The following is a 20,153-nucleotide window of genomic DNA, read 5'->3' as shown; positions in this document are numbered from 1 at the left end:
AACTACAACAGAATGAGGTTGGCGACTCATGCTCCTTGTTCCCTTCCTGAGTCTCCCGGACACACTGCACTCCATCTGTATCCCTATCTGTTCTTTCTACAGCTTCAGTAAACTCCACTTTCCCTTAAAAAGAAAAGGAAAGGAAAGGAAAGGAAAGGAAAGGAAAGGAAAGGAAAGGAAAGGAAAGGAAAGGAAAGGAAAGGGAATGAGGCGGATCTGAAAACTTCAGATTTCATTTCGACTACTTACTTAAAAGAACTTTACCTATATGAAAGCTTGTTCACTTTTATTTTTTAAGATTTTATTTATTTGTTTGGGGGGGAGAGAGAGAGAGAGAGAAAACAAGTGGAGCAGAGGCAGAGGGAGAAGCAGGCTCTCTGCTGAGCAGGGAGCCCGATACGGAGCTCCACTCCAAGACCCTGGGATCGTAATCTGAGGTGAAGGCTGCCACTTAACTGCCACCCAGGGGCCCAGCTTGTTCACTTTTTTATCTTGTTTGTAAAAACATCTCATTCCCATCCCCAGTGACCATACTCTGGAGTTTGTCACCTTGCAGGACTGCTATCTTAAAGTCTTCCGTTTAGTCATCCTACTTTCTGGCCATGTGATTACATTCTCACCATCTGTCCTATGAAGTCCTGACAACCTGTAATTCCAGGGTACTTTTCCTTTATCTGCACCTATCAGTTTTTTCAATAACTCACATCATTCCCCTCCAGCCATGATTCCATGGTTCACATTCTAACCTCTCCTCTCACCAATCATCTAGATTCCAATCTGTTGCCAACACTGCCTCATAAAAACCCAAACGTAGAAGAATCCAGTGTTTCCAACACTACATCAACAAAGTAAACTTCTCCCTCATTCTTAAAAAAGCAAAATACTTAGTCGTTAGGGAAAACATAGTCATTAGCTAAAAGCCCTCTCCATGTCGGTCTCTCAATCTAAAGATTCACCTGCTTCCAAACTCACTATTCTCTTACCTTGTCTCTTTTAAAGAAGCGGTGTCCCTCCTCCCAATCTCTGCCTGGGCTCTCCGTCTTTCTATCTCAGCCACTCTCTCAAGGACTTTGCCTGTTAGGGAGACCGTCTCCCTCCTATATTCTCAAATCCACCTTCTTTCTTCCTTTCTCCTTCCCAGCAGCATCAAGCTTCCTTAATCTCTCTTCTCTTAAGAACAGCAAAAAACGTCCCTCAACACGTTGGCCTCCATCTACCATCATCTTCCTTTCCCGTGAAGGACCTCTCTTTGAATAGGTTATCTGCTCTCAGTTCACCACTTCCCAACAGCCCCTCACTCCTCATACTTTTCTGTATGGTTTCTGCCTTTACACGTCTATTATAATAAGACTTGTTCCCACTAATGATTACAGTGATTTCTTAGAGTTAAATCCAATGGATCATTATTAGTCTGTTACTGTAACACTTAACATCATTCTTCTGTTCCTTTCTCCAAGAATCTTTATTTCCTTGGCTTCTGTGACACCACGCTCCTTTGCCTTCTTTTGGTTCGTTCTCTACTTTTCCTTGCTAACCCCTTTCACTCAGATTTTTCTTGCTAGCTTGTTTCTTTTGTCTATTTCTTAAATGTTGATGTCTCTATGGGCTTGATTCATTCTCAGCCCTCTTCTCTTTGTTACAGACACTCTTGCCAGTCAATCTCATTAAGTTCCATGGTTCAACTTTCTACCCATAGGCTGTTGACTCCCCAGTGTATATTTCCAAGCCAGTAGCTCTTCTGAGTAACAGATTCATTCTTGCAACTCCTCTTGGACTTCCAACAGGTATATGTCTGCTTTAGTCTGCAAGGCTCTTGCAAATGATTTTGTAGTTGTTATGGTGGTGGTAGAAAGGGACTGTGGAGATCATGGCGCTGGTGTGGTAATCTGTCATGGAGAACATCTGGTACATTAGAGCTTTCGCGCTAATGTGCCCTAATGTGCTGCGTTGTGAGTTGTGGACATATTTAAATCTTGATCTCCTACCCCTGGGGAGGTTAGGTGTAATCGCAGGCGAATTTGTCTAGACATAACAAAATACTATAGACTGAGTGGTTCAAACTATAGAATTTATGTTCTCCTGGTTGTGGAGGCTAGAAGTAGTGGAGGCTAGAGATCAGAGTGCCGGCAGGGTTGGGTCCTGGTGAGGCCCTCTTGTTGACTTGCTGACCTTCTGGTCACGTATGTGTCCTCTGCACATACGTGGGCGGGTGGAGGGAGAAAGAGGTTTTTTCTTTCTCTTCCTCTTCCTATAAGGCCAGAATCCTATCAGATAGGGTCCTCCCCTTTGATCTCATTTAACTTTCAATATCTTCACAAAAGCTCTATCTCCAGAAACAGTCCTGTTGGAGGTTGGAGCTTCAACAGATAAATTATGGGGACATAATTCGTCCGAGGTTGCATTCAATCAGCTTCATACTAAAACCAACTCCATTTTCTGTGCTCCCAATTTTAATGAATGGTATGAGATGGTATGATGCACCTGAATAGTAGTAAAGCACCAGTGTAGTAAAGAAAATAAGTGCTAGAGCCAGTCTTTTTGGGCTTGATTCCAGGTTCTAATCTCTCTCACTAATAATTTGTCCTTAGGCTCCAGCTTTGTCATCTGTAAGTGAGTTTTTTTTATACAGTATCTATCTCATAAGAACGTTGTTAGAATGAAATGAGTCGAGACAATTCCTGAGACGTGGCAGGCACATAGATAAAATTATTAAAACAATGTTTCATAAACATCAGCTATTTCTATTTCTATTTCTATTACCATCCACCTAATTGATTAAACTGAATGCCTGCAAGTCATCCTTGACCCTTACCTTTTGTCCTCCTCTGGTCATTTACTTAATTTCCAGGTTCTACAGTTTCTCCGTTGCCTTAGCTTTTTCCCCAGGCCAGTAACTATAACTCTGGATTTCGACACTATGTTAACTAGTCTCCCTTGCTGCTTGGCTGACTTCCTTCTCATTCATTAATTTATTCTTATTTATTTATTTATTTATTCTCATTTATTAATGGCCTACAAATGCCATTTTGGGCCTGGGGTTTTCTTTTTAACACTGTGCCTAGGGCCAGTTGGTCTGGGATTACACATAACCCCCTCCCCCACCAAGAGTCGGGAAATCAAGATTCGAATATATTTGTAACTCTTTGAAATCACGGCGACGTAACCAGGGCATGTTAGCTTGAAACCTCTGTCTAATGTACCAGATGTTCTCTATGACCAATTACCACACCAGTACCATGATCTCAACTGCCCATTTCTACAGTCACCATAACCTCTACCAAAGGTCCTTTAAAATGCAAACTAATCCTTCACATCCCAGTTTATCGATCACTTACTCTACAAGATTTCTTGTAATTACTCTTCAGGTCCGGGTCAATGTTCTTCTTCTGTGTTCCAAATAGCACCTTGTAACTCCCCTTTTGTAGCTTATATAAAATATGCTCCCAGGGAACATTCTGCATATATTGATAATACAATAATAGATACACACCTAGGATCTAGTGGGAGCATAGAAATATCTTCAGAGACCTTATAAGAACCCAGTGTTAACGTAACGTTAACTCTCAATAGTGCCCCAAAATTCTGACCAGTGTTGTCACTTTCTGTACATAATTAAATTTTTTAAAGATTTTATTTATTTATTAGAGAGGGACACAGCGAGAGAGGGAACACAAGCAAGGGGAGTGGGTAAGGGAGAAGCAGGCTTCCCGCAGAGCAGGGAGCCCGATGCAGGGCTCAATCCTAGGACCCTGGGATCATGACCTGAGCCGAAGGCAGCTTCTTGAAGACTGAGCCACCCAGATGCCCCTAATTAGATAGATTCTTCACTGACAAACTTAAACAAGCACTTTTTACATAGTAAACCAACTTCCTTTTTAGCTAATGCAGATGCCTACCTTAGGTACCAGTATAAACCAGCAAGATAATTGCTTCCCTTTAATAATATGAAGATGTAGCTTTGGGTATGTGTGGCTTTTGGTAGTAGCACCAGAGTAAATCTAATTAAATGATAGATATTTATATACAGGTTCATTTTGGGGGGGAAATCTTTAAATGCCCTCCAGCATCAGAATCTCCACATATAAGGTGAAATTCCACTAAACCCTCCAGAAACAATGTGTATTAAATGCATGATTAATTTACCCTTTTGGATTCTTGACTCAAGTCTATTTCCAGCTGTGTCAATAATTGAGAATTAACTTGACATTTTAACATCTCTCTTCTCGGAAGTAACAATGGTTCCTCTATTTCCAAAGTGCTTGTTAAGGATAAGCTCAGTTTATTTCACATTTAACATCTTTGGGGCTGATTATATATACGCAAACATAAATTAATCCCTGTTCTTCCTTTAAGCTCTTTTATCTGACTTTGAATTACCACATTTTTTTTAATTAAAAAAAAATTTTTTTAAGCAAAACTTTTACATAAGAATGTAATAGATATGAGAAAAGTGATTTGGAGTTTTGGGGTTTTCTGCTAATATAAATTAAAACTATATCATTAATTGACCTACTCACTACATAAATAATGCAAAGGGAAATTTAAGAAAATTTATTAGGTGGGGCGCCTGGGTGGCTCAGTTGTTAAACGTCTGCCCTCGGCTCGGGTCACGATTCCAGGGTCCTGGGATCAAGTCCCACATAGTTGTCCCTGCTCTGTGGGAAGCCTGCTTCTCCCTCTCCCACTGTGTCTCTCTTTGTCAAATAAGTAAATAAAATATTTTTTAAAAAAAGAAAATTTATTAGGTAAGAAATTAAAGCCAGCTGACTAGTTAACAAAGCAGGTTTGAAGCCTAGTATTACGCTTGTTTGTTATCCTTAAAAAAAGAAGGGATTGACCCCATGACATTTTGAGGTTTTCCCCAAGTCCTATTGTTGCTGTTCCTCTCCCTTTAGCAGGCTTTTCCACCCACCCCTCCTCCGCCACTCCACTGTATCGGCCTCCTTTTTGACACTTTCCCCCTTAGCTGCTAACACGCTCATAGAACCCAATCATCAAGCAAAAACAATATCCCTTGACTCTACTCCCTTCTCTGGCCACCAGCCCATTTCCTTTTTCTCCTCAGTCAACCTTATTTAAATGCCAACATTTCCTTTCCTTTTATATCTCCTTAACTTCTCTTCACCCTTCCATACTGTAGTCCGCCTTCCCCTTACCTTTCTGCTGAAACTATGTCGGTGATGTCCCTGATAACCTTTTATTAGTATCTCAACCCTCCACGTGCTCTCAGCAGTACTTGGTACTACTGACAACATTTCTACTCGTCTGCTCCTTTAAAGAATTTTGTTAAAAATTTATTTGAGAGACCGAGGGAGAGAACAAGCACGAGCAGGAGGAGGGGCGGAGGGAGGAGCAGGCTCCCCGCGGAGCATGGAGCCCTACTCACCTGGATGCCAGCATCCTGGGATTGTGACCTGAGCCAAAGCCCGCCGCTTAACCAACTGGGCCACGCAGACGCCCTTCTCCTTCACTCTTTTGCTCTTGAAATGGTAAAACCAAGCCGGCACATCTAGGTTCAGGCTCGTCCAAGGATGGTGGGATAAACAGGTGCTGACCAGACAGCTCCCTCGAACAGACCGAGGACTGCAGGGTGGTCCGTGGGCCGTGCAGCGGAGCCATCATCTCTTTCTCCAACTGATCTCAAGTTCCCAAAGAGAGCTGATAAAAAAGAAATAAGGAGAACTTGCCAGAGGGGAAGGAATTGAGAAAACTGAGCACCTATGTGTGATTTGTGAGGTCATTCTCTGTTCTGTTTGTAAGAGGAGCCTATGAGCTGAGGGTTCCCTCCTGCATCTATCGAATGCCCCCAGAGTGCAGTAGAAGTCCCCATGGTAGCCAACACAAAAGCATAGGAATCATCTAGAAGTTATTCTGACTACGGCTGAAAACAACCATCATCCTATGCTCCAGAAGCAGTAATGAAACTTGATCCACAAAGAGCCTGGAAAAGATGTTGAAAGAGTATCAGGACGGCGGCCAATGGTCAGGTATACACAATTGACCTTTATCTTGTTGGCCTCTCTTCAAGAGAAGTCTTCCCCCCCCCCAGTCTACATGGTGTTCCCTGTCTTAATGTTGCAATAGGATATAGTTGCTTTCCCTCCAGTATGATATCATTCATAGATAGCTTGGGCATATAAATATTTTCTTCTTTTATTTTCATTTTAATTCCAATACAGTGAACATAAGTGTTATATTACTTTCGGGTGTAAAACATAGTGATTCAGCCCTTCCCTACAACACCCAGCTGCTCATCAGTGTACTCCTTAATCCCCATCACCTGTTTCACACACACACACACCCCCCCCACCCCCCACCCCCCGTTCCCCTCTGGTAACCATCAGTTTGTTCCCTAGAGTGACATATCTGTGTCTTGGTTTGTCTCTTCCTCTCTCTTTCTTTGCTCATTTGTTTTATTTATTAAGTTCCCCAAGTGGTAAACCCACAAGGCCATTGGAAAGGTTTTATAGAGTCCAGTTCTGGACCCACGTAACTAGGGTTCAAAATCCAGCTCTCCTCTTACTGTCTGTGCGTCGTTGGGCAGGTTACTCAACTTCTCAGTGCTTTTGTTTCCTCGTCTATTTAAAATCAGACTTTAGAGAGGTGCCTCGGTGGCTCAGCAGGTTGAGCGTCTGCCCTTGATCTCAGGGTCATGAGGTCAAGCTCTGCATTGGGTATTGTATTCTGGGCGTGGAGCCTACTTAAAAATCAATAACTAAAATTAGGACCATTGAATTGTTCTGTAGAATAAATAACCTAATGCTTAGAGAACACCAGGAGAGGTTAATTAAAAATTGCTCCCTGTTATGGAAGACTCTTAAGATTTTTTCGAGCATACAATACTCTGCATCGTTAGGCCTGACTAATTTTGTTGTTTTCTTTGCAGTTGGCAAGTCGGTATGTATGTATTTAAATAAACCCCGATGTTTCCAAATAAATTTATCATTTTTATTGCTGGAATTTATTAAATTCCAATTAAAGTTACTAAGCTTACTCTAAGCAAAGAGAAGTAGCAGAAGAAAACCACTTATTGATTAAACTAGCGTTGCCTGTGTATCTACTCACCCACTTACTAGGAGGCGAGTCTTTGCTTCTAGCAATTTTCCTCTTCTTGACACTTTGGTCTTTGCAGAATTGGATACACGTAGGTTCGTGCTTCCCAGTTTCATTCAAACTGCTCCAGATCTGGTGGTTTTGTTGTTTTACAATCTCCTCCAATGTGCCAGGTAGGTGAACAGGTCTCTGTTGCCTTGGGGGATTGAAAGATAGATAGATAGATTGATTGATTGATTGATTTTCAGCTCTATTATTGAACTAAGCTATTTATGACTGTTAAATGCACTTCCCCTTCCCCACTAGATTTCCAACCTAAAATAAAAACTTCAAAATTTTATTTGATCCAATGTTACATTTATCTGGAGTACTGGAATACTGTAGAACATGTCTGTTGGGCACCTGGGTGGCTCAGTGTGTTAAGCCTCTGCCTTCGGCTCAGGTCATGATCTCAGGGTCCTGGGATCAAGCCCTGCATCAGGCTCTCTGCTCCACAGGGAGCCTGCTTCCCCCTCTCTCTCTGCCTGCCTCTCTGTCTACTTGTGAGCTCTCTCTCTGTCAAATAAATAAATAAAATCTTTAAAAAAAAAAAAAAGAACATGTCTGTTTATGTATAAATGCTACTTTGGGGATAGTGATCCTTATGGAGATTTAGGTGGATATAAATTACATATTCAGTGTGTAAATTACTTTCTTTTTTTTTTTTTTAAGATTTTATTTAGGGGTGCCTGGGTGGCTCAGTCAGTTAAACGTCTGCCTTCAGCTCTGGTGTCCTGGGATTGAGCCCCACATAGGGGCAGGGGCGGGGGGGGGGGGGTCCCTGCTCAGCGGGAAGCCTGCTCCTCCCACTCCCTGTCCCCTGGCTTGTGTTCCCTCTCGTGCTGTCTCTCTTTATGTCAAATACAGAAATAAAATCCCTAAAAATAAATAAATAAAGATTTTATCTATTTGAGAAAGAGCAACCTGAGGGGAAGGCAAGAGGCACACAGGTGCTCCTGTAAATTTCTTTCGTTTGTTGTTTTGAGTAAAGTGATGGAAGTTTATTAAATCAAGATACAGAAAAAGCTCTCAAGAGTGAGAGGGATGCCGGCAGGGTTGCCCTGCAAATTACTTTTGAAAGAAAATCTCTTCTCTTATTCTTCTTACTTCTTTTCCCTCCCTTATCCCCTGCCTGCTTCTCTCCTTCTCCACTCCAGCCACACCGGCCTCCGTTCTGATCCTGGAACACACCAGACATGCCCCTTCTATGTGTGTTTGGCTAACTCCCTCAACTCTTAAATCTTCAGATCTTTATAGTTAAGTTGACTTGAGATTACCTTGAAGATTGCTTTTTAGGTCATACTCCCCAACACCACACTCTAGATCTCTCTTATCCCTCTCCATTCTATACTTTTTTCCCATAGCAAATCACCTTCTAAAATTTAAATACTAAAAAAATACTAAATTGAAATACTAAGAAAATACTAAAAAAAATTTATGTCTGTGATTATTGTGTACATTTCCCCACTCAAATGTCCAGGCTTCACAAGAGCAAGGATCTCAGTCTGTTTTGCTCACTGCTGTCCCAAAGCCGTAAAAACAATGCCTGGCGCGTAGTAAGCACTCAAAATACTTGAGGCCTAAATCGGTAGAAAAAAGCGGGGAAAGAGCAGGCAGCATCCTGTTAGTCTCAGCTCGTGATATGTCTGTCTGTATGTTCACAAATGAATTAAAGGATATTACTGTGCTTTCTTATAAAGTATTAAAGTACGTATATGCATCATTCATTTTTTTCCCCCCTATTTGAAAAGAGGTGTCATTTCCTATCAGGGACGCTAAAATCTGTTACAATACTGTTGCCTTTTTAAAAAGTAGATACACAGAGGAACTTTCATCAAATGTATGACATTCTCAGTTATAAAGATAAAATAGACCCTTTCAAAAGTAAAAAATTATAAACCAGGTGAAAGTTTTGTGAGTTTTGTTTCGTTTTTATTTTTGTTTTAAAGAGTGTTAGAGGCCGGAGTCTGGTATTTCTTGTGCCACTTAATTTCTTGCATCTTGCTCTAACCTTGTGTCTCCACCGCAGTCCGGTTTACGGCTTTCTGGGCCTCTCTCCGCCGAGCTGAAACCCTGTAAATGCTCAGTGTCATCCGTGCAGGCAGGGAGTGTTAATGAATTGGACCACCCGTCTCCAGCTCAGCAGCAAGTCACCCTTTCCACCAGCTTCCTCTGGTCCCTTGCCGCCTGTGCTAACCTCGTGGGCTTCGACATACTTTCTGGGAGCTGGCCCCACTGGATTTCCCAATTCTGACAGCTTCCTGAGTATTGAAATCACTCTGTGGCCAAGAAGCGTCTTTGTTCTTCCCAGTTCTCCCTAGACGGGTGCCTTTTGTCTGAATCTGAAAAAATAAATACAGTGCATCTGTCTCCCTCCCTGAGCTTCCAGATTGAGTCATCCGGTGGGTATCCAGCTCTGCCAGATATTGAAATTATAGTCTCTTCTCCCATAAATGACGCTGTAGTCTGTCCTTCTCATGCTTCCCTTTCAGTTGCCTCTGATATTTCTTTTGCCATATATTTCAGTATTATTTTCTGCCTATGTAGGTAGACTTCCTATCTGCTGCCTGCCTCTCTAGGATGCAGGCAGAACTACAGTCCTCAGCCATTCCCAGAACGCCGCATCCCCCTTACAGCTCTCCATACTAGAGCTGGCCACGTTTGGAAGATAATGAGTGAGTCATGCTGTATTTAAAAAGTCAGAATACGCTAGACAATTTTCCGTCCTTTTCTGCTCAGGGTTTATTATGTGAACGTGTAAAAATCAGCAGCCAAGCATGGCACAGACTTCTTATTGTAATGCACAGATAGAGGTTTCCAGCAGCCGCTAAGCCAAGTGCAAGCCTGAACCAGGGACACAAATGCCATCGTCCTGATCTGAGTGATACACGGAGTCCAAAAGCTTCCATCTACAAGGTTTCTCTTCTTTGAAAACCATTCTATTATTCAATATCAGGAGAAACTATAAGTGTTGGAAAATTATTATTGTAATACACGGAGATTTGAGCTAAACATATCTAGGAGAAACCAAGAACTTTGGGCTACACATTGGGAAAAGAGGAAGGAAGTATTTCCTCTCTGAAGAACCAAAGCGATAAAAATGTCTCTGTCTTGGGAGCTGATTCTGCTCCCACAATGTCCACGGCAAAAATTCTCTTTAGACCCATTGTTGACTGGGCTGATCCCAGCCCTTGGTCTTCTGTGTGATCTCTTCTTCTGTATGGACGTTGCTGTGGCCGGGCCCTGCGCATAGATACAAGCAGAGTTTCTGGGGTTCCTCTGGGAGTGCAGTGAAGACCTCACCTGACCTGGGAGAGCTGTGAATGAGGTGATCCGTTGTCATTTCCACTTTTGATGATCTCATGTGTGAGTTCATCTAAGGCCCATGATGGGTGCGTTCTTTAAAGCTTCTGAAGATGTTTTAGAACTCAACACTTTAACATATATTTTATAACTGCTTTATGAACCCAAAACTATGTGATTTACATTACAGTCTCACAGGAGAATTGCCACAAAACACATAATCAAAAACATAATAGAGGCTACGCAATGACATTCCCTTTACATGAAAAAGGGAGTGCAGGCTAACCAATGTCATTCTTTACTCGGAGAGGCAGCCAGAAGCTGGTACTGAGGTATTTCTTACTGATTACTTAAGGCTGGTTGCAGCCAGAGCTGTGACCTAAAGGACTACCTCTTGGCCTGTCTTGCTTTCCGTGTCTATGGAGAAAAGTTCTATCCCAAAGACTCTTAGAAACCACATAAGGTGTTGGAAAGCAGGCTGGGCCTTCAAGATAGAAAGCAGATACAGTGAGGTCCTACATTTTAGAGGTAGAAAGGAATCTTATGGGCCCTTTGATTAAAGTTCCCATTTTTTCAGATACAGAAACTGAGATCCAGATAAAGAGTAGCCTAGGAAAAGTATGTGGTTTGCTGGGGACTAGAGGCCCGCTTTCTTCCCTGGAAGCTAGAACGTCTCCCTCTTTGCCATTTTTCTTCCCCCATCATCTGTAAGGATTCGTGAGCTGGCTTCACAATTCTGGGAGGCTGAGGTCCAGGATCAGCAGTCAGGAAATTCAGATTTGTAGCCGGGCTGGATTAGTATAAACTGCACGTGTTCTAGAGTAAAAGTCCAGTGCTGCTACCACGTGAGCTTGGCCAAAGAACTTAATCACTTTGGGTTTAGTTTCATCACATACCAAATATAAACATCAGAGAGCTACTATATTACACCCAGCACGGAATACTAAGTATATCTTTTGGCTCCTTCCCTCCCTTTGTTTCCCAACAAAGGTTCCATGTCTTTGTCACAGCATCTTGCAAGTAGACAGGGGGAGAGAGAGAGAGAGAGAGAAAGAAGGAAAGAAAGTCCGCTAAATATTATGCATACATTAGTTTAAATGGTTACTCTTGGGTGTAAATCTAAGGAGAATTACTTTAAAAATATTTAATAATTAATGCCCATTGCCATTTTAGGCTGGCAGGTCTGAAAGAAAGCATTTCTGCTTTATCTTTTACTCAAGATTATAGTCTTAGTAACCCCGAGTCTATTTACAAAAGGCCCCTGGAATGGTGCTATTATTGAGATAAGAAAAAAGATAAAGACTAAGTTGTTGCTGTAGTTTTTTTCTAATTTTCTTAACTAGAGCCTTTCTTTTGGAAGACCCTGTTTCTGTTCTCAGAAAAAAAGCAAAGCGTGAGCAGGTTGAAACTAGTCTTGTCTGCCTCTCCCTTGCAAGCACCAAGCGCCGGCCTTACTATTTCTGGCTTTGAAAGGAACTTCCAGAATGCAACCTTTACCTTTTCCTGCCCAGTTTCTGCTTTTGTAGAAGCCCCGCCCACTGCCTGTGCCCTCGAGGCCTTCCTCTGTCTTGCTCAAAGAACTGACCTTTCTGCTTTCATCTTCCAGTGTTATCCTTCACCCATAAACATGTTAATCTTTCTCTTAATCTAAAAATAAAAAATAAAAATAAAAAATAAAATTAGACCCTGCCTTTTCAGTCACACATCCTTTATACATTATCCTCCTCATGTCCTTCACAGCCAATGAAAACAAATTATTTGTTTTTTCCCACTTGAAGTCCATTAATTTCCAATTTCAGCTTCAAACCCTCTACTGAAACTATTCTTGTTAAAGATACTGGAGACTTTACTACAGCCCAAGTCAGTGATTCTCCCCAGTCCAAAGATAACTTGGTTTATCTTTATGCATTTGATGCTGTTCCCTTTTCCTTAATATTTTTTAAAAAGCTTAAAAAACAGAAATAGACTCTCATTTTGGAAAATTAGAAACTGCAAAGAAGCAAAAAGGAACAAAAGTCACCAACATTCCATTACCTAGGAGGAACTACCAAAAACAGCCGGGTATATATCTTCACACTAATAGGTATGCTTGCTATAAGTGCGTGCGTGCGCGCACACACACACACACACACACACACACCAAGAATATGCCATTTATTATATTTGATATTCTGTTTGTTCATTAATGTAGTGTGAACTTTGTTCCCTGTCAAGAGGCATTTTGTCAACATTTAGAACTTATTTTTAATTAACTCAATAACTCTGAGTATTTCTTTCTTTTTTTTTTTTTAAGATTTTTATTTATTTATTTGAGAGAAAGAAAGAGCATACCAGCAGGAGAGCGGCAGAGGGAGAGGGAGAAGCAGATTTCCCCCTGGGCAGAGAGCCCAATGCGGAACTCCATCAGATGACCCTGAGATCATGACCTGAGCCGAAGGCAGCTGCCTAACAGACTGAGCCACCCAGGTGCCCCTCTGAGGAATATTCCTTACCAATCTTTTCTAACCAGTTGAGTATTATGCAAACAACAGACAAAATAAAGCACATATAGCTATATTAACATCACAATAGTAAAGTTTTAAGCAAAAACATGACTAGAGATTAAAGAACTTCATTTTTTTTGAAGATTTTATTTATTTATTTGAGAGAGAGAATGAGAGAGAGAGAATGAGAAGTGGGAGGGTCAGAGGGAGAAGCAGACTCCCCAATAGGCAGGGAGCCGAATGTGGGACTCCATCCCGGGACTCCAGGTTCACCAACTGAGCCACCCAGGCACTTTAGAGAACTTCATTTTATAATGATTACAGTGAATTTCCTGGCTTAATTCACCAGAAAAACTTAACAATTCTTTATTTGAATGCAAGTAAAATTATAGCCTTAAAACAGATGAAGCAAGCAAGCACTGCCAGCAACTAGGACAGAGACATTTTCATCGTTTCAGTTCTCCAAAGAAAAATATTTCCTTCTTTTCCAAATGTGCTCCCCAGAATTTCACGGTTTCTCCTAGTATGTTTAGTTTAAATTTCCATGCATCTCAATAATGTTTTCTAACATCTATATTTTCTACCGATACTGAATAACGTAATTAAGAGTTTTCAAGTCTTTTATTACATCAGCAGAGGTAAATTTCAAAAGCGAGACTCTTAAATAATCTAGTGTGTGTGTGTGTGTGTGCATGCGTGTGTGTGTGTGTGTGTGCATTTGTATGATTGCTTTTGTATTTGTAGAAGTATGTAGAATTTCACCAAAATATGAAATACACACACACACCCCTCAAATAAAACAGAAACAGACTCCTTTTAAAAATATGTGGTAAAACAGGTTTTTGTTCCTTCTTACAGCTCAAAGACTCGTCACCCAGAGCTAGAGTTCTTAGTTGCAGAAGTAGGGGGCTTGGGGCGCCTGGGTGGCTCAGTGGGTTAAAGCCTCTGCCTTTGGCTCAATTCCTGATCCCAGGGTGCTGGGATCGAGCCTGGCATCAGGCTGTCTGCTCAGCAGGAAACCTGCTTCCCTTCCTCTCTCTCTGCCTGCCTCTGCCTACTTCTGATTGCTGTCTATCAAATAAAATAAATAAAATCTTAAAAAAAAGAAGAAGAAGAAGTAGGGGGCTTTTTGTAACACAGGAAAGGAAAAAATCTAAAAGAAAAAAATAGAAATTATCATTACTAATGTTACAAAAATTCTTTCAGATAGTATAATAGAGGTAATGTTCCCCAGCTAATTTTGGGAAGTTTGTATAATCCTGATACCAAAAGAGCTGGAGACATTACAAAACAAACAAACAAAAAAAAAAGAATTAACATTTCTTATAAATGTGCATACAAAAATCCCTAACAAGATAAGCAAATCAAACTAATGACATAGAAAAAACATAATACATTGATTTAACACAAAAGTTCAACAATGTGATTTAAATATTAAAGAGAAGTGGGACATCTGGGTGGCTCAGTCGTAAGGCATCTACCTTTGTCTCAGGTCATGGTCCCAAGGTCCTGGGATGGAGCCCCACATCCAGCTCCCTGCTCTGCGAGAAGCCTGCTTGTCCCTCTCCTACTCTCCCTTCTTGTGTTCCCTCTCTTGCTGTGTCTCTCTCTGTCAAATGAATAAATAAACTCTTTAAAAAAAAACTAATAAATAAATATAAAAGAGAAGAGTTATATGATAATTCAGTTGGTCCAGAAAAATGCAGTTATTAAATTTAAGCTCCAAATCATGATCAGAAACACTCTGCAGAATAAGAATGGAAGGAAAAATTCGCAGTCTAATGAAAGGCATCTGTAAAAATTTGAGAGTTAATATCATTCTTACTAGTGAAATATTGAATGCTCTTCCTCAAAGATGGGGAAAAGGCACGGATGGCCACATTTTTTAAAAGCTTTACTTTTGAGAACAGTTTCAGGGGTACAGCAGCATTGAAGAAAGTAGAGTTCCCACACATCCCTGGCTCTTGGGTACACTGCTTCTTCCTTGGCAAGGTAAGTTGGTACATTTGTTACAATCCGTGAACCTCCATGGATGTATCATCATCACCCAAAGTCCAAAACCGACCTTAGGATTCAGCCTTGGCATTGTACATTCCATGGATTATGACAAAAGTATCATGTAGCCACAACTGTAGCATTGTCCAGAAGAGTTTCATTACCCTAAAATCCTTTGTGTTCTACCAATTCATCCCTCCCTCCTCCCAACTCTGGCGACCACTGGTGCTTTTACTGTTCATATAGTCTTGCTCTTTCCAGAATGTCATGTAGTTGGAATCGTAAAGCCTTTTCAGATTGGCCTCTTTCATTTAATAATATACACTTGCAGTGTTTCCATGTCTTTTCATGGTTTCATAGCTTTTTTTTTTTTTTTTTTTTTTGCATTGAATAATATCCGATTGCCTGGAAGTAGTATAGTTTATTTACTTATGCATCTACCAAAGGATATTTTGGTTGCTTCCAAGTTTTGGGAAAAATGAGTAAAGCTGCCATAAACATTCTTGTGCTGATCTTCACGTGGACTTAAGTTTTCAGTTATTTTGGTAAATACCAAAAGAGTGTGACTGCTGGATCATATTCTTTTTTTAAGAACCTCCCAAACCATCTTCCAAAGTGGTTATACCGTTTTGCATTTCCACCAGCATTGAATGAGAGGTCCTCTTATTCCACATTCTCATAAACATTGGAGTTAACAATGTCTTATATTTTGACCTCCTAATACATATGTAGTGATACATTGTTCTAGTTTGCGGTTCTCTAATGACATTTGTCGTTGAACATCTTTTTATATGTTTGCTTTCCATCTGTGTATCTTAATTTGGTGAGATACCTGTTTGGGTCTTTTGCCTATTTTTAAGTCAGGTTGTTTATTTTCTTACTGAGTTTTAAGAGTTCTTTGCATATTTTGGATAAAAGTCCTTTATCAGACATGTCTTCTGCAAATATTTTCTCCCAGTCTGTGGTTTATCTCCTCATTCTCTCATAGGATGACCACTTTTACAGCTTCAGTTCAGAATGGTAGTAGAGATCCTACCTAGCACAATAAAACAGGAAAGCGGAATAAAAGGGGCACCTGGGTGGCTTAGTCAGTTAAGCATCTGACTCTTGGTTTCAGCTGAGGTCGTGGTCTCAGAGTCCTGAGATCAAGCCCCACCTCCTCAGGCTCCATGCTTTGGGGGAGTCTGTTGAAGATTCTCTCTCCTTCTCTCTCTGCCCCTCCCCCCACTCAATCTCTCTCTCTCTCTCTCTCTGTCTCAAATATATAAACAAATCTAAAAAAAAAAAAAAGACAGGGTAAAAAAGTAAATAATAATGCTGCCTTTCTTTGCAGATGACATAATTGTACTTGTAGACATTCCTAAGTAATCAATATAAAATCTATTAGAACTTATAAGTAAATTTAGTCATGTTATAGTATCAAAGCCAATTTGCAAAAATAAATTGCTTTTTTATTTCCCAAAATTTGAATATAAGAGTAAAAGCATTTATAGTAATACCCAAAACATAAAATACTTAGGAATAAATTTAATAGATTTGTGTTAAAACTCTACCTTTAAAAATAGTAAATATTATGAGCAAACTTAAGACCTTGAATATGCAGAGAGACATTTCATATTTGTGAATTATAAGACTCAGCATTGTTAAATGTTCAATTGTCCCAAAATTGGGCTATTGATTCTTTGTGATCATAATTTTAGCAAATGATTTTTTTCAGTAAAATTTTTCCCCAATGAATGGTGCTAGAACAGTTGACATCCATATGGAAAAATAAACAGATCCTGACCTCTACGTCAAGTCATACACAAGTGCTAATTTGAGAAGAATAATACACCGAAATGCAAAAGCCAAAACTATAAAGTTTCTAGAAGAAAATATAGGAGATTATATTTGCAAGTTTGTGCTGAGCAAATGTTTGTTAGAAATGACAGAACTAGGGAGGCCTGGGTGGCTCAGTCAGTTAAGAGTCTGCCTTCAGCTCAAGTCATGATCCCGAAGTCCTGGGATCAAGTCCTGCGATACTACAAAAATTTTTTGCGGCTGCCTTCGGCTTAGGTCGTGATCCTGGAGTCCTGGGATTGAGTCCCACATCGGGCCCCTTGCTCTGCAGAGAGTCTGCTTCTCCTTCTGCCTCTCCCCCAACTAGTTCTCTCACTCTCTCTCTCAAATTAAAAAAAAAAAAAAAGAAAGAAAGAAATGACACAGAAGTAAAGGTAAACTTAAACAATAAATTGAATGTTAAAATTTAAAACTGTTCATCAAGAAATATTACTAAGAAAATGAATACACAGCCATAGATGGAGAAAAACCCTTGCAACACATAAATTTGAGACTACAAGTGGTATTCAGAATACAGAAACAATTCCTACATTTCAATAATAAAAAGATAACCAGCCCAGTATAAGAAAAGATAAAAGACTTGAGCAGATAATTCACAAAAAAGATATATGCATGGCTAACAGGCATATGAAACTACTCAATTTTTTTTTTTAAAGATTTATACATTTATTTGATAGGGAGCATGCATGAGTGGGAGGGGCAGAAGGGGGGGGTGGGAATTTCAAGCACACTGCACTAAGCCCAACTAAGCCCCACCTGGGGCTTGATCTCACAACCATGAGATCACAACTTGAGCGGAAACCAAGAGTTGGATGCTTAAGTGACTGAGTCACCCAGGCACCCCTCAATGTTCTTAATCATCAGAAGAATGCAAATTAAAACTACCGTGCAAAATAACTACACAGCCACTAGAAAGGCTGAAATAAAAGCATAATCAAATATTGATGAAGTTGTAATGCAAAAAGAACTCTCATACATTGTTGATGGGTGTGTAAAATCTGCATCTATTTTGGACAACTTGTAATATTTGAAAGATTTAAATGTATTTCTACCCTGTGACCCAGAAAGTCCATTTTTAGGTTTTTATTCAAGAGAAATGAAAAAATATATATAAATTACTTTTAGGGGCGCCTGGGTGGCTCAGTGGGTTAAGCCTCTGCCTTCGGCTCAGGTCATGTTCTCAGGGTCCTGGGATCGAGTCCCACATCAGGCTCTCTGTTCAGCGGGGAGCCTGCTTCCTCCTCTCTCTCTGCCTGCCTCTCTGCCTACTTGTGATCTCTCTCTGTGTGTCTAATAAATGAATAAAATCTTAAAAAAAAATTACTTTTAGAAGAACATTCACAGGCAACTTTATTTTTAATAGACTGAACGTGGAAATAGTCTGGGTGAAAGACTACATAAAAAAATATACAGTGGTCGGGGCACCTGGGTGGCTCAGTGGGTTAAGCCTCTGCCTTCAGCTCATGTCATGATCTCAGGGTCCTGGGATCGAGCCCCGAATTGGGCTCTCTGCTCAGCAGGGAGCCTGCTTCCCCTCTCTCTCTGCCTGCCTCTCTGCCTACTTGTGATCTCTCTCTCTCTGTCAAATAAATAAAAAAATATATATAGACAGTGGAATGAAATTCAGCTATAAAATGGAATAAACTACAGATGCATACAATAGCACTATACAGAGTAAGAGGATCCTGACGTAAAGAAATACATGCTTATATGAGGTCATAGAACAAGAAAACCTCATTTATGATGGTGATGAAAGTCGGAACTGGGCTAAAGCTGAGTGGGAAGAGACTAACTACAAAGAAGCATAAGGGAATTTTCTGGGGCCATAAAAATGAACTATATTTTAATAGGGTATAGGAATATATATCCATTTGTCAAAATTGATGCTACTGTACCTTTAAGGTCTATCTATTTCGCTGCAGTAAAATAGACTTCAGTAAAATTCTTTTAAGTGGCACAAAGCAAATACTGATTGGAAATTAAAAATCACAATACAAGATACTTAATTTTCTATAGACACTCTACCGGGGAGGCAGACTGTGATAAAGGCCTCCTCTTGCCCCTCCCCACCCCGCTCCACCCCAAACACTTTAGGATCTTGTTTCCCTCTTGTCTCATTCAGCAGATCTGTGTAAAGAATGACTGAGATGCAGCTGGAGGTCAAGATGTGGTCTACCTTAGTGAGTCAGTGGAAGTGTGGGGACCTCCTTCTTTGTGCATGTTCTTTCGGATTCTAATGGTCTACCATTACAGGTTAACCTTGACTCTGACTCAGTACACTTCTATTATATTACAAAATATGATTTCCCAATAGGATCCAGAGATTGGTCACTTAGTCTGCTAAGATACATTTCTTCCTGGTCTGTAGATTACCATTCTTTTCTGGGCACAGTGTTCTTTGATGTGACATTTTTTTCTCCCAGAAATCTTAAGGTCGTAAGACTGATGCATAATTTGTGGCGCAGGTTTTGCTCCAATTCATCCTGTCGCTTTCTCTTTGATTCCATGGTATACAGGGAGAAATGACTGACAAGCTTTTAGTTTCCTAGGTTACAGTAAAAATTCTGCTTTGTATCCTATTGTGTTTCACAAGCTATTGTTCACTCGTGGGGTGAGCTTGACGAAATAGTACTAATCAGTAACCAGTAGTATCGCAAAAGCTATGCCTGAGGCTAATGGTATATAGGAATTCTGGATGTGCAGTCTAGAACATTTTTTTTTCATTTTACACAGATATAGTGTATAAGAGAAAATAAAGAATTTGCAAATTTCTTTTAATAATTTCTGGGTCTATGCATTGATGAAAGAGATTCTTTTTCCTATGAACATGGTAACAAACTGCTGACAATGATTTCCAGACGTCACTTCCTGTCCTCAGTGTGCTGCTTAATAGTGTTTAGGTTTGGGGTATGCGAGCAAATATTTGGTGACCCGAATTGTTTTGGTTACACAGGGAACAACCAGAGGAGTGATGTGAGTTCTAACGCCTACTCATTCAACATCCGGTGCGAATGAAATGTTTGGGGGGTTCTTGTCTCCTGGCAATTCTTGTACTTAGGAGTCTTTGAAGAGAGAGAGAAATACGTCATTAAATAAACTCAGGTGTAGCCAAACTGCAATCATGACCTCTGTGAGCGATCCGGCCGTGTAGATTGGATTTGCCTGAAGCTTAATCTCTTGGGATTTATGTGCTTGAGTGTTCTGGAACACATTTTCCATTCAAAACTAAATGCAATTATTATTCTTTAATATTTATGTATCTGGGCAGCCCAAGCCTGATGGAACTGACCCCCAGTGTGTTGACAGGGAAGGTTGGGTGAAAGACAAGTAATTCACAGATTACCATCATCGAGCCTATGAAACCTTCTTTGTTCCATTCCTTTCCCCCAGTCCGTGCCCCCCTCCTTATATTTTGTGCATAGTTGCATTATTTGTGCATTA

The sequence above is a fragment of the Martes martes genome, assembly GCF_963455335.1.
Source record: "Martes martes genome assembly, chromosome: 15".
NCBI classification, from domain to species: domain Eukaryota; kingdom Metazoa; phylum Chordata; class Mammalia; order Carnivora; family Mustelidae; genus Martes; species Martes martes.
This window is presented reverse-complemented; position numbering follows the sequence as displayed.